We start from the raw sequence: 15,013 nt of genomic DNA, 5'->3' as shown, positions 1-15,013 counted from the left end.
ATTAGATTTGATGTCCATCAAAGCTTTTATGAAAAACTCTATCTGTGGTGTTCACATTACAGAGTGAGAGTGCTTTTTATCCCATAACTGTGAACAAATCTAATCCGATGACTTCATGAAGGGGGGTACATTTTCATTTCAGCACTCAGGAGAGACTGTTAACAGTGATTAAAAAATAGCCACAAATCCCATTGATTTGTTTCAGTTGAAGAAACAAGCCGGAACTGGACATCAGATTTAGAGATTGTTCAAGCTTAGAAAAGGAATTGGGAGAAAGTTGAGGGTGTATAAAAAATAGATATATTTTGCTGTTTCTGCAAGCCACCACCACTAATAAGCATACACTTTTCATACACTTCTCTCTTCCCCAGTTCACTCCAGTCCACCTTCTGCTCAGCCGAGAGGAAATCATAAAAGCAGGAGACAAGTACAACTTCATAGGAACACTGCTTTAGCTATGCTGGTTGAGCAGGGACAGACTCTGGTGTACTGTCAAAGTTCAGCACGTAAATAGTAATTCAGTGCTCCAGGCGAGGAGAACACAGGAGGTTACTAGAGACCACTCCACAGGGCGACAGCTTCTTAACGTCCTCTACTGAATAAAAAATAGGAAACACAGGGAATACAGAGAGCTAGGAAAGGCTGGGCACATCAACAGCTCCTTTTAATATGTCTGGGATAAGGAGGAATTTAGGTAGTTGCAGATCGAAGAATCTTAAGTTGAGCACTGCAGTTTGCCTGTAACAGGAAAGCAGGTGAGCGCAAAATTTATGTAGGCCTGTTTATTGATTTGAATTTGAAATACAGTTTATTACCCCATTAAAATATTTTACGCTGAAATATACATTCAGTAATAAATACGCAGCATAGGCATGGCTCACAGTCATTTAAAAAAGCGAGGGGAGCAGCTCCACACTCTTCAATACATTACTGACACAGTAATGCTCAAATTCAGTTAGGTTCACACTGATGAAGGTCCAGAAAGGGAAACCCAGCAATATGGAATTCACCAGTGCAAACAACTGAAATAAACAGCATTACGGAGGAGCAGAGAGGCAATATCAGAGATTGCCCTGAGAGAGCGTAATGGAAAAGGACTTGTTCTGTCACAGCCTCTCATGGTGATAGAATGCCACATGCTCCCTTCTGACAGTGTGATATTGGCTTGGCACAAGCTTGATGAATGTATCAGCCATAAGTCAGACAAACCCCTGCCCTTCCTGGAACAGCACCTTCTAAGATGTTTATGCCACGGTATAGAGACAGACATTGTGTAATAGGAGTGGGACCATTGTCTGAAATGGGTTTATGGAAAGCGGGCGGGCCCAATTCCAATTCCAGCCATTATTTCAAATGGAATGTTATTACTCTTTGAGGTTAGATGCATTGCTGCTTGGAAAATAAGACGGGCATTTGGCTGGGGTGACTTTGCGGCACCCCCCGAGAGAACGGGCCGTGACTTCCTGTTGCTCGGCTGTGGCAGAAGGTGAAGGGAAAGAAAGGAGAAGGAGAATGGTCGGTGAGAGGGTGAGAGGATGAGGGGCGACCTTTCCCTGGGCAGGTGATGACCTGTGCCAGACCACCTGGCTTCCTGCCAGGGTCGAGCAATTAATGCTGCCCTCCTTTGATTACCTCGGACAGCCTGGGGATACAGCGGGCCAGCAGATAGTGTCTGGTCCGGGAACGTTGCACGAGGCAGAGAGGAGACAGCTCTGACGAAGGTTCAAGCTTGGGTCGCATTGTTAACACACACAGCCGTTAAAAACATCAGAAAAAGTAAGCCGCTTTGCTTATTTATTTTTGCATTTGCATAGTAATGCGGCGTAAACACACTAGGTTGTCTCTAGGCCTTGTCACTCCTGCCTAGAGCCTCACCAACCTGCTCAGTTAATATAACGATTCACAGAGAAGAAAAAGGCTCTAAAAACTTTTCATATAGCAGGTGATACCACGAGTCGGGCTGTAAGGATGTGGTTTTCTTTTTTCCCAATTACATTTATATTGTCAGACTAAGAGAATAGTAAGTAGAGGTGTTATGAACTAAAGCATCTACTTTCGGAGTTCTAGCCCTGCAGCCTTCACACAGCGACAGTGGCAACCGGAGGGGACATTTTACAACAGTATTGTTGTGAAACTCTAAGTGTTAACTGAACTGCTGTAAGTCTATGCACATTGCACATCAGATAGTTAACATTAACTGTAAAATAAGAAACCAAAGTATATCAGTAATGACTATTTAGATCTATTTGAACACAGGTTTTGTCCTATATACTTCAAAAGCATGAGCAAATCCCTGAAATTCACTTATGGCTTTTGGTTTTGGTGTGTCACCCCAAGATTTTTACTAGCTCCATCTGGCCACCCCTATGACAGATTTCTAGAGGCGCCACTGCACAGTGAGTGCCTCCTGTTTTATCCATCATCCTCCTCTACCATGTAGCTGACCCTCAGTGCCCAGCGTTATCTGTGAAGCCCTGTTGAGTTACAACATGTACCACTCCTACTGTGCCAGCCCTGCTAGCTGTGTCCCGCAGAGACAGATGCCCTTGTCAATCAGCACTGTGGAGATCATTCGTCAGTAAAGGTAACAGTCAAACAATGACATAGTTTAAAGGCCTGCTAGATGTAGGGGTGGTGAGGCAGAGGCTGAGAGTGATAGCATTGCTCACATCTGGCCATAATCACACCTGGTAATGACGCACACTGACCCACAGCTTTAAACATCTCTCTTCCTGCAGCTCAATGGAAAGCTCCCTCAGAAAAGGCAACCTGCATGGGGGATTAGCACTTCAGAACTCAGCATGACTTGAACTGAACCACAGCTTCAACCTTTAACACAACTTTGAAGAGCATTTACACCCATTTATAGTTCACTGAATCAATTGGGCATCACTGGAAATATGAACATTTTCATCTCCTCCTAAACAGCTCTCAGTATACTGCTGCTTTGTATGAAGACACAGTTTAATAGCCCATCATATGGTTATATGAGATATATAACTGGAAAAGCACATGGTTAATAGCACAAGCAAAATGTTTACGTGTCTTTAATTCTGGCCATTTTTTTTAAATTCATGCAGAAATAAAAAATCAGCTTGATGGGGACATGTGTGACATGACATATGCAAACACTAGAGCCCCTCTAACTGTGGCAACCCTTACTTCTGAATACAACCTTGGGCAAAAAAGTGCCCTGATCAAGTAATTTATGCTTAGAAATAAAACATTGACTTTCAAATGCACCACCGCCTGAAGCCAGGCTTTGAGGCTGATTTGATCCCCCTTTGAGATGGTGAGAGATACGGCCCATTCCCCCTAATCACATGCCAGAGACTGTGCAATCACACGGCAACAGCTAAAGTAATCACTGCGGTGGTCCCCACCCCTCCTCCCTGAACCGAAACTCAACCCTTCAACATCGGCAGCACCGGGAAGTCCTGCATGTGCGCTCCCCATACAGAAACAGACACACTGCCTGCGGCACCGTGGCGCAATATTCACACTGTAAGCAAGTTTGTTGATGAGGTGGCTGATAATGACCAACTGTGAACTGTGAAAGAGGCTGCCGCTGCATGAGTAGTGACCTCATGCTGAAACAAATATTTGAACAGGAAGGTCAAGCATTTCGTTGCTGCTTAGGTATTGCCTTTCATTATGTTACAGTGCAATGCCACATATGTTGCACAAATGGTGAACACAACCAATCTTAACCTATATTTGTGAGATATTTCATCCTGTAACTTTTAAATTAAAACTTGTGAGAAACTTTATAAAGCTCTAGTGCTACGCAGAGTTTTTGTTTGTGGAAAACTGGTTGGGAAAAAAGGAAGCACGGGAATCTGACTGTAAAAAGTTAAGCTTTGGCAAATGAGCATGTTGACTACACAGCATTCTTTTTTATGGTCACAGAGCTGCACGTTAAATGGACTTCTGCTGATTTGGTTATCATGTTGCTTCCTGTGTGAGTTTCCACAGTTAGTGTGGCTGTTCCACCACCCGCCATGCCATTTCCTCTAACTGCAAAGAGCTTATCTTAATACTCTCTGGTAACTGGGATAGCTACCAATAGCTTCCGGGGAAAACAAAAGTGATATCCTCTTTCTGTTTTGGTTGCGCAATGGTTGACGCACTTCCTGTGTGACGTAAATCAAGCTTTCATTTCTGTGGGAGACCGTACCCGGTGGCAGACAGAATCGCAGAGTGAAAGTGAGGCTTAAGGGAAATCAGTTTAAACGCTGATGGTGTCATTATTCTGTCGCCATCACATTGTGCAATCAACATTTACTTCATTATGATAAGTTAAAGCAAAACACTATTTCCACTTACATATATGTCACTTAAAAATCACTTGTGACTGCTAAGATACAGACTTGATAGTGGCTTGAGAGATGCCATTAAATGCTACTTAGATCCAACTCTATTCTGGTATAAGACATATATTTAAAGGAGCTGTATACAGCATTAAGACCATATTTATATTTCAGAGTCTGATTCAGAGATTGTCTGCACATGGTTCTCAACATGGAGGTGGCTAAGCCAGTGGCTCGCAGCTAACGGTGCTACAGCATGAACAGGGATGGGTATCGTTAAGATTTTATCGATGCTACTACTTTTATCGATACTCATTGGTTCTTTTTCACTTCTTCTTTTTAGAAAATGAACTAAGTTAAAAAGAATGAATTCAGAGCATGATTATTGAATATTTTAAATTTAACAAAATGTTGTTTCTGGTGCAGCAACTGCAATTTTTACAACAGCAAAGTCACTATATAAATAATATTCTTGACATCACAAGACTGAGTAAAGTTCAGTTTTCATCACTGTAAGTCATTCCTCCTATCCTCTGTCCTCCTGTCTCTCTGCTGATGTGAATCACTGCGTGCAGATAACATTAGTGCTGGTAGAGAGAGGAGGGGCTGTTTGTCTCAGCCAGCAGCTCAGTTTAAAAGAATTTGTCCACTTTGCAGGTAAGTGGCAAACTAAGCTAAACACTTCAACTACATACAGACGGCTGTCGTTTTCGCGTATTTGTAACAATTCGCTATTAGCCGTACTAGCGTGCTGTCCTTGTGTAAAACATGATGTTAAGAGTAAAGTATTGGCTTTTTCCTCACGAAGGTTTAATTGCGCTTTCTCTGTGTTGTGTGTGTGGTTGTGTGTGTATGTGGAGGAGGTCAGCCCAGACACAGAGCACAGGTGAGAGGCTGCAGGATGATAATGAATTAAACAAAAATGTTAAAAAGTACTCATCAAAGAACCGATAACATTATAGCTTATCAATACTCCAGTCTTTGATAATTAAGCCCCAGGGCTCAGTTAATACAGGGTTTCGGTACCCACCCCTATTCATGAACAGGGCTAACGATGACCACAGTGCTGACAGAGTTAATGGTATTAACCTGGGGGAACCGAATGGTAGGGGCTATGCTTCCACAATCATGCTGTGGGTTGGGATGGCGTTATTAGTGGTAACCGCCATATAAGGGCATTGCAGAGCGGTGGCGATTAGCTAGCCTGTGGGGTATACACACGGGTGTCACATGCACTAACATCTACCACAACAACTAACAGAGAAACTCATAGTAAGTGAGTGTGACTTCATTCTCTGCTCTGGGTGCCATTACTGTCCTATATCTTGACATAGCAAATAGTTGTTTGCTGCCATATTAATAAAGAACTTTACATACTCACTTCACAAACAACTATGTACGTTTTTTCTTGTGCTGTACCCGTCAAAAAGAAGTTCATTACACTGGCAATGCTAACCAAGGTTATTTTTGTGTCCCAGACTTTATGGCTTATTATCAGCACAAGTGAGTGAGAGGACAGTGGAGTGGTCATAATGTTTTTCATCCACTATCTGTTTCTGCAGGCCATAGATAGATGACATAATTAATGGCTGTGATGAGCGTTCTCCTGACAAAACAGCAGAGGGTTTTTTTTTGTGTGTGTCATCTGAACTTGCGGCAGTCTTGAAAGGAGCTTACTAGGTCATGTGCTGCACTTAAAGAGCACACACTAAATGGCATACACAACACCTCCACAGTAAAGGTCTCCATGCTTCAGAGTGGGATACTGCGGTGTAAAATTGTGTTCAAATGGGAGTGAATGAGCTAGTCGGAGTTTGATGAGTCTCCTGTCCTCTTCTGAACCAATAGCTCGACCCACTCTTGCTTTATCACGGTGTGCCAGCCTACCGCTATCTCTGCTACACTAAATCAATTAGCATGTCATTAAGATAGCTTGTTCCAGCACAGTAAGCATGGAGGTGGGACTACAGTATCTGCACGAACGGAGAGTGCTGAACTCAGAGGGCATCATATCTCAGTGTCCATGTGTTAGAGTGCAGTGGGCTGTATTTATTGGTGGGCTCGGTGCGTGTGTACAAGAGCACCTGGATGTGGAGAAGATATCAGTCCCTAACAATAAAACACTGAAGGCTTTCTCACCATGAAAAAGGCCGTTTTACAAAGTCGCAAACAAGTGCCAGCAAACTGTATTACCCATAAAGATAAATTATGCATATCTGATATTTCTTATGGTTTTTGTTACTTGTTAGTTGGCTCTGTAATCCTCAACAACAGCCATAGCAATTACATTCAAAGCTTTATTTAAGTACTGTGCTATCATAAACAGCTTTTAAATTATTTACTTATTTCTGTGAGAGAGAGATTTAATCAATCCTGTGAGTGGAGTTTTATTTATTCCTTTATTCCTTTTATTCCAAGTAGGGACCGAGCATTAACAGAACATTCAATATTCATCCGCCTCAGAACAGAAGACTCAAAGTCACCTTACATCTGAGAATAAGGTGATCATTCTGCAATTACCAGGAGTAAAGCAACACCTTGGTCTTTGGACAAGATAGAGAGATGATAGGCTTAATCCCATTCGTGCAGAGAGGATTTCTCTCTGAAGGCAAGAGCTCAATCAAACCGTTCAGATAAACATTAAAAATACTGTAGCATTTTCCTGCTTGTGATAAACTTCTCTTTATCTTTGACAGCAGGAGCGTTTAATCGAAACTGCTTCAGATAAAGAGCTAAAAGTTAAACATTTAAGAAATAACTTTCACTAGTGTCAATACAGAAATTGGATTTGTATCTTAAATCTATTTAAACACTGAAACTAGTAGTATTTAACTACACCAACCTGGGGTCAGGGGAATCAAAGAGCACACATCATATTATCCAGAGTGAGCCAGATAATAAAATCCTCAGATCATAAAAGCCATAAAATCCCCATTCTACTGCCTTGGGCCAAATGGCTGCCACTAATGTATTAGACTACATGGCATGCATTAGCACTGGTGCCAGAAAAGTAATTCTCTGACAGAGAAAACTAATAAGGCATTCACACACTCTCTCTAAAGCATTTCTATAGCCAAAACTGCAGGTGTTTGACAGGGAGGCTGGAGAGAGAATACAGTTATCTCAGGTCAAACTGTGCGTCTCCATCCAGACAGTACAGTATGTGGATGCAGAGTCGAGTGTTTAGTCATGCTCCCGGCTCCCGATCTGGCCGTATCTCCCTGATGCTCTCAGTCACAGCAAACGATTCAAAGGGGCTAGACACTGACTTCAAAAGACCAGTGCTGCCTTTGAACACCATGCCAGTTGCACAAACCATCAGCGGCACATCAGCGTCCTCAAGGCATGCACGGAGCAAATTTGTGCCTCTCTCGGCTGCAGATGCGACACTTGGCAAAGTCTTTTCACTGGATACCAAACAATAAAAACACCATGAAGAGGCAATGCAGCAACAGGGAGCTAACACACACCGCCCCACTTAGTGTTAGCCTCTGTTACGGTAGCTTTTGGACTCTCAAAGTGTTTTTCAACAGAGGGCTTCTTTCATCAGTCTAAGCTGAATTTACCAGGGCTTTCAGTCCACACTCTAAATGTGTATTTATCACTGTACTGTAGGGCAACATTTAAGCACATTGTCCTTTTACTATAGAAAAAGCAATGATGTTTTTGTTAGCTTTTTTATTACTGTTTTTAAAATGGATTAAAAAACAGTCACGTGTCCAATTTATCTCTAAACTGTAAGTCCCTCTTGGTACATTTACTGTAGTTAATCATTTGACAACTAGATCATTCCTTTAAAGGTCCTGTGTGTAGAATTCAGTGGCATCTAGTGGTGAAGTTGCAGATTGCAATCACCTGAAACCTCTCCTGAAAAACTAAATCTTCCTATCTGGAGACAGTGTTTGGTTTATCTGTTCTGGGTTACTGTAGAAACAACATGGCAGACTCCATAAAGGAGGACGTACTCCATAATATGTAGATATAAACAGCTCATTTTATGCTCACAAAACAGCTCACAATCCTTAGTTTCAGGTGATTATAAACTGATGAAGTTATGAATATTATATTCTATTCTTGCCATTGTGTCCCCCTACATCCTACACATTAGGCTTGCAGTCACTTTTAGTCAAAAATGAAAAATAAATAAATGAATAAAAATAAATAAATAGATAAATAAAGCAAAAAATGTCATCCTTTCTTGCTTCTCAAATGTAAATATTTACTGGATTTAACTGTTTTCTATGATCTCAGACCAAATATCTTTTAGTTTTAAACTGTTGGTCTGATAAAACAAGAAATTTGAATAAGCCAACTTTAGCTTTGGGAAATGTTTTCTGATATCGTATTGATCAAACGGTTAAAAAATAATTGACTGATGAGTCAATAATGAAAATTAACCTTAGTTGCAGGCAGCTTGATGGGTTCCACAGTTCTGCTACAAAAATACACCAGATAACACTGCTTCCTGTGGATCCTTTTACAGGCTACATCTCTTGGCCTCAAAATCAGTTTTTAGGCCCTCTCAGTGCCAATGTGGTTCAAGCACTGGTGCCAGATCTTGTAAAAACAAGAAAGGTTTGTCCTTCAGAGCCAAATAAAAGCCTCAGCCTGAATAGTAAGTGTTACAGTTTGCAGCCATTGATTCAAGGAGGTTTTTTTATCTGTAGTCCAGAGACTCAATATACATTTTCAGTCACATTACAACAGAATATGCAGTAAATGTGCTCCTCAAACATTCTGTGGTAACTCATCATTGATGCCCAGCAGCATACGTCCTAGACCCAGCTGACTGGAGCATTCAAGACTGTGTGAGGACCTCAGACTAGAAACATGAGTGGGCTGTTCATATTCAACTTTCCAGTTTGCTATATCTACTGAAGTGCCCAACTTTCACGTAGCCACTGAAACCTCATGAGAGATGTTGTTGAAAAGAAAATAATCACTTTTATTTTGGTTATAATAAGGAGGTCCTGGAAATGTACTCTCCTTTACAGTAGTAGATACCACTTTAACATGCATTATCATGTTTCAGCCTCTTAGAAAGACTGATGAAAGAAACCTTGCATTGAAAACACACTGTCTGGACAAGGCTAATGGAACAGAGGCTAGCTAAAAAAAAGGAGGGACTTCGACTCTGTATTCTCTTTGTGCTCCCTGAGGCAATTCATCATCATTCTAAGCACCATGTATAGACAGTGATAAACAAGCAGGGAGCACATACGAATATGGTTCAGTGTCTGCTAACCATGCCTGCTTGATAAAGCTGGTCACAATACTCAAAAATGTAATACTCATTTTCTAAAGGTGAACTGCACAATATAGCCATGATAACGGCAACCATCCATCGTATTCAGCTGAATGACAATGAATGCCTCATGTTAGAGCCCCATCTGCCAAAACCCAGACAGCATCCTAAACTGATATCCATTTACACAGAAAAACACAATCATACAAGACATGCGCCATACTGTATTTATTCCTAATAGTCACTTGACATTTGTCACAAATCACTGTTAAGTCTCGGGCTCTGGTTTGAGATGGAATTTATTATCAGGTGTCTTAAATGACAAATGCTGCTAAGGTAAACAGATCATTCACAGAACAGGAAAAGGGATGTAAACACCTGTTTTGGGAGCGTCACCGGCACAGTGGAGTGCTTAATACCAAAACCCAAACCAGAGTGATGTTGAAAGGTGAAATCTCTACACATCAATTTTGTCCTGAGCAGCGCAGCGCAGCAGAGCTTATTACAGACTCCCAATCTGTCTCAAGTGTTCAGACTGTGTCAGTAATGCTGGGCTGCTGGGCCCTCGAAAAGCTTCATTAAAAAGCTTGGCCATCCAGAGCACATCCGTGGCAGCCAAATAAAGTGTCAGACCACATTTTTCATCTGCAGATTAAACCTATGTAAGCCTGAATTAAACCAAATTAGATCTGAAAATGAGAAATAAACCAAAGCCAGATGAGTGGAGGGGTGTGTGTGCGCTGGGAGCAGGAGGAAACTGCTCCAATACCATATGGAGAACTGGTTGTGTTGGGTTGTCACTGCCTCTCTGTCTGCAACCCCCTTATGCATTTTTGAAGAAATTAGAGCCTTCTGGTCTGTTGTTTACACATACCCACATATTCTGTTCCATTTATTCGTGCGGTGGATACACGGACGCTGACCTCCCTTATTCTTTCATCTACTGTGATCTGAAGGATCATTCCTGCACTCGAGTCTCTCTAGATTAAAGGATCCGCTCCCCCTGACCACGGAAAGGCTGTTTATTCTTCCACAATGGAAGTCTAGGTGCTTTTAAGAGTGAATTTCACGCTGGCATTGCGGCCCTTTGTGTGCTGGTGAGTGCATCAGGGCTACAGTGTGCTGGCCTGAGAGATAAACTCACTGCTAATCAATCACGCTGTGTCCTCTTTTTTTCCTCCTCTCCCTGTCTTGCACACGCACACACACACACACACACACACACACACACACACACACACACACACACACAATGTATGGACACAAATTCCTCTGCAATTTGCTGTAACAGTGTCCTGAGACTTCAGACCCACTTGTGTGCACATTTCAATCACTGGACAGTTACAGTCCAATTGCTTTGTGTGTCCGTGTGTGACTATATAACCTGACAAATTCACATGTATCTCAACTGGATAACCAGTGGTGGAAGAAGTACTATTACTTAAGAAGAAAATCGTAATACCACAGTGTATAAATATTCTGCTACAAGTACAAGTCCTGCAATCAAAATTTTACTTAAGTAAATGTACAAAATTATAAAGTATTTAGAATGGCTCATTTCATTTCAATAACGTATTATTGGATTATAATTATTAACGTGTATGTCACTTTAATGTTGCAGCTGGTAAGGGTTGAGCTTACTTTAGTTATTTAATATACTGCTGGGTAGTTTGTGATTTCAATAGTCTTCCCTTGACCCATAATAAATCATAATTTATTTGCTGATTATATCCTGTATTAATCTGAATCTTCAAAGTCACTAGTAACTTAAATGATCAAATAAATGGTTAAAGTCAAAAGTAGCAGAAAAAGGAAATACTCAAGTAAAGCACAATAACCTCAAAATTGTACTTAAGCACAATACTAGTCACTTTTCACCACTGTGAACAACGTGCACACACACATAAAGAGCTGGACATACCCAGACAATGCTTTCAAGTGAAAGTGTGTGTCCGTGGAGGGGGTTGCAGCGAGGGGGCTGTGGCCTGTACTCTGCCACCCCAGTGTGTCAGATCCTCAGCCAGCCCATTGTACTGAAATTCAGCCACAATAGCACAGTATCTTCCCCAAAGCAGAGCCCTTATCATGGCCCTGAAATGACTCGTCTCTGTGGACGCCCACAACACAAGCTCCATGGGGGCGAGTGTGCAGAGCTGGAGGTGAGCGAGCGGTGCAATCTAGTCCTATTGTTCCGTGCATGATAAACTGGGCTTCAAACCTCTCATTCTCGCTCTATCTTTGGAATAGCTGGTTGCAGTCTGTGATATGAGCTACTGTAGCAATGCTGAACTTTTGTGAACCATCAGATGTTATAGCATACAACATAATCTCTTTGTCAGTCTTTGAAGAGAGATAGAGAAAATTAATAAAACAACCATGTGTTTTAACAACCTGCATGATATGTCAGGTACATTTAGGGACTTTAATTACCTATGTCAAGGAGGTTTTGTTTTCTGTTTGATGTTTATCTGTTTGTCTGCACAGTTATAGAAAAACTATGGGCCAGATTTTCATGAAACATGGCGGAGGGGTGTAGCATGGGCCAAGGAATAACCCATTGAACTTTTTTCGAACAGGTCCAAATCCTGGGGTGGGTACACAAACTATTTTTCACTTTTGTTAACACTGTAAGAAAGGGCATTTGGCCTTGGCAAACAAACACCATAAACCCAGTAGACAGTAGTAAAACAGCCAATTGTAGAAATACAATGACTCCACAATACAATCAACATTCATGGGTACCAGTAATCCTCTGTGGTAGCCCCCACACGCAGTTGCTCAAACTTCATACAGAAAGCAGTCTTCATGGGGCATCTGGGGACAGTGGTTTCATGGGAGAACCGCTACAATTGTAACACCACCAGAATTGTAACAACACTTTTTTTCAAATAAAAGTGTAGCTATTGAAATGTAAATACACACGTTATACAACTAATTATACTCTTGCTTACATCACAATGTTAACTGTCTGCAATAAACTCCACCAGGGATATTAAAGGAATACTTCACTGATAAATGACTATTCATAAATCAGTTATTCATGCTGTGTTACCTTGGATTCATGAAGAAAATATTTTTTATTCACATGCCTTCGGTGAACGAAGAATCCAAAAACATAGAATACTGTTGATCAATTGAAGTAAACAGGGACCATGTTCAAAAACAGCACAACTGAATCAAAACATCTGTTAATAAACTCTCACACAACTTGTGCAGTATAATCCAAGTCTCATTTATCCAGCTGCATGCTCAGTGCTTCCAAAACACATTGCATTGCCTTGCCTTCAGCCCCTCTGGGCAGTGCCACAAATGAAACTTATCTATGCTTTTACTTTCAGTCCTGTCCATAAAGAACTGAGGCAAGGCAATGCAACATGTTTTAAAAGTACTGAGCATGCAACTGGATAAATAAGACCTGGATCATACTGCACGAGTTGTGTCAAAGTTTGCTAACGAATGTTTCGATATAGTTTTGCTGTTGTTTAACATGATCCCTGTTTACTTCAATATTTCCCTCTTGAATTCAAAGTAACATGGCATGAATAAATAAATGATCATACTGCAGGTGAAGTATGTCTTAAAAAAATGTTCACACTTTACGAGAACAAGTAATAATATTGACTGCAATTTATAAGTACCTTATGAATGCACAGCTGAGATGATGACCATATTCTGACATCATTCTAATTAGAGCTGGGCTATATATCAATATTATATTGATGCTGTGATATGGAAACGGATATCTTCTTAGATTTTAGACAGTGTAATATCAAGCTACGTTACAAAAAAATGATTTTCTATAAGTATTTAACAAAATACTGTGTCGTCATTTTGTGATAACACCTATAGTCAACCCTACAATATCATCGCAATATCTATATCAAGGTATTTGGTAAAAAATATTGTGATATTGACTTTCTCACATCGCCCAGCCCTTATTCTAATAGCTTTGGAAATATATCTATACACTGGCCTATGTAATGGTTGCTCTTGCAGATGAATATCACAGAGGACTGGACTATTAGCCTCAGTGGAGGTCTGCACTCTAAGGGTTCCCTTCAAGTATCCCATGTCTTAATTGACTGTAAGCTCCATGTAAGACATGCTGTCAGCTCATAATTTTCTTATGAGCTGACACAAAGCCTGAGACAGTATCATGTCAGTTATCAGTCAGGTTGACAGTGGGTGTGTCAGTCGAGTAAATGCTGCAGTGATAAACTGCTTTTCTAAACATAGCAGGCAAAGCAGACAGCATTCACCTCAACATTTAATGTGCAACAAAACACTAACGCATCTAACAGGAAAGACATCATGCTGCTCCTTCAGGCACTATAAAATTCCATTAGACATTTATTTAAATTCTACTTCATTTTTTTATTACGTTGAGGTAAAAACTAAACTGACATAATCACTTTTAAAAAAAGGATGTTTTTTTTTTAAATCATATATCACGTATTTAAAAATCTGTTTGGGGATGCACCAAGAGTAACTCAGCACTAAGCGACGGTGAATGAATTGAAAATTGGAGGGGAAGACCTCCTGCTTCAGTGCATGTTGTTCTGTAGTTTGATTGGAAGACTTTCCAATGTAATACTGCTGTGCTTCTGGGTAAAATGTATCACTTTATTCTCTCTGATCTCGTTAAAAGCTTACTCACTCTTGGTCTAGTTAGAGTTGAAGATCCACTGCTTGTGCATGCAGAGCTTTGCCAAACAGTGCTCAGGGAAGCCTCCGTAGACGTCTACCCCTCTCCATGAATTGTAATATTTTCCACTTGATCTACCCACACCAGAGATAGCTATCAGTCCATGCATCACAAAATTGTCTCTCATGTGCGGCAGTGCAACCCTCCGCACGGCAAACAGCAATCCTGGATGTGGAACAACACCACCACAAAAGTCAGCTTTGCACATTAGCTCGTTATTTAGAGTCAGCAATAAGCTATATAAAACCTTCTTTATGCCAGAGTGTTGATGGATTCCCCAAGTACATGTTACAGCAATCATCAGGCGGTGAACAAGTGCCGCAAACACAGCACATCAACTGCAAAGTAATCCAGCAGCTCGGTATCATTTGGCTGCCTGTTCACAACATCCATAACACCAGCTGAGGGATGTTGTAGCACATCAAGCTGTGAGCTTTATAAAACACCTCAATCCACAGTGACAGATATAAACAGTGCCACAGTAAACAGAGATGACCCCCGAAGGTTACCATCACTCACTGACTCTCAAACTGATGTATGTTGTGTACAAACAGCCTCCTGACAACTGGATGAAATTCCATCATCATGAACTGTTCATGAAAATTTATCAAGGTGAGAAATACTCTTTTTTAATGCATGTCACATAAAACAATGCTGCTGTAAAAGCCTTGTGAAATGAACTCAAAATAGCTCGACATTCGTCCTAGCTTTAATTTGGTTATTACAACACTTTCACATGGAGTTTGACCTGGT

At 41.0% G+C, this 15,013-nt stretch overlaps 1 protein-coding gene across 3 annotated transcripts in view; it reads right to left on the bottom strand.

Annotated features, from left to right (window-relative positions):
- macrod2 (mono-ADP ribosylhydrolase 2) overlaps positions 1-15,013 on the bottom strand; it is a 468,001-nt gene that overhangs the window by 90,433 nt on the left and 362,555 nt on the right. The window lies entirely within an intron of this gene.

This window comes from Epinephelus moara, chromosome 19, assembly GCF_006386435.1.
Source record: "Epinephelus moara isolate mb chromosome 19, YSFRI_EMoa_1.0, whole genome shotgun sequence".
Classification (NCBI taxonomy): Eukaryota; Metazoa; Chordata; class Actinopteri; order Perciformes; family Serranidae; genus Epinephelus; species Epinephelus moara.
The sequence above is the reverse complement of the archived record's forward strand: the minus strand, read 5'-3'. Positions and strand labels throughout refer to the sequence as shown.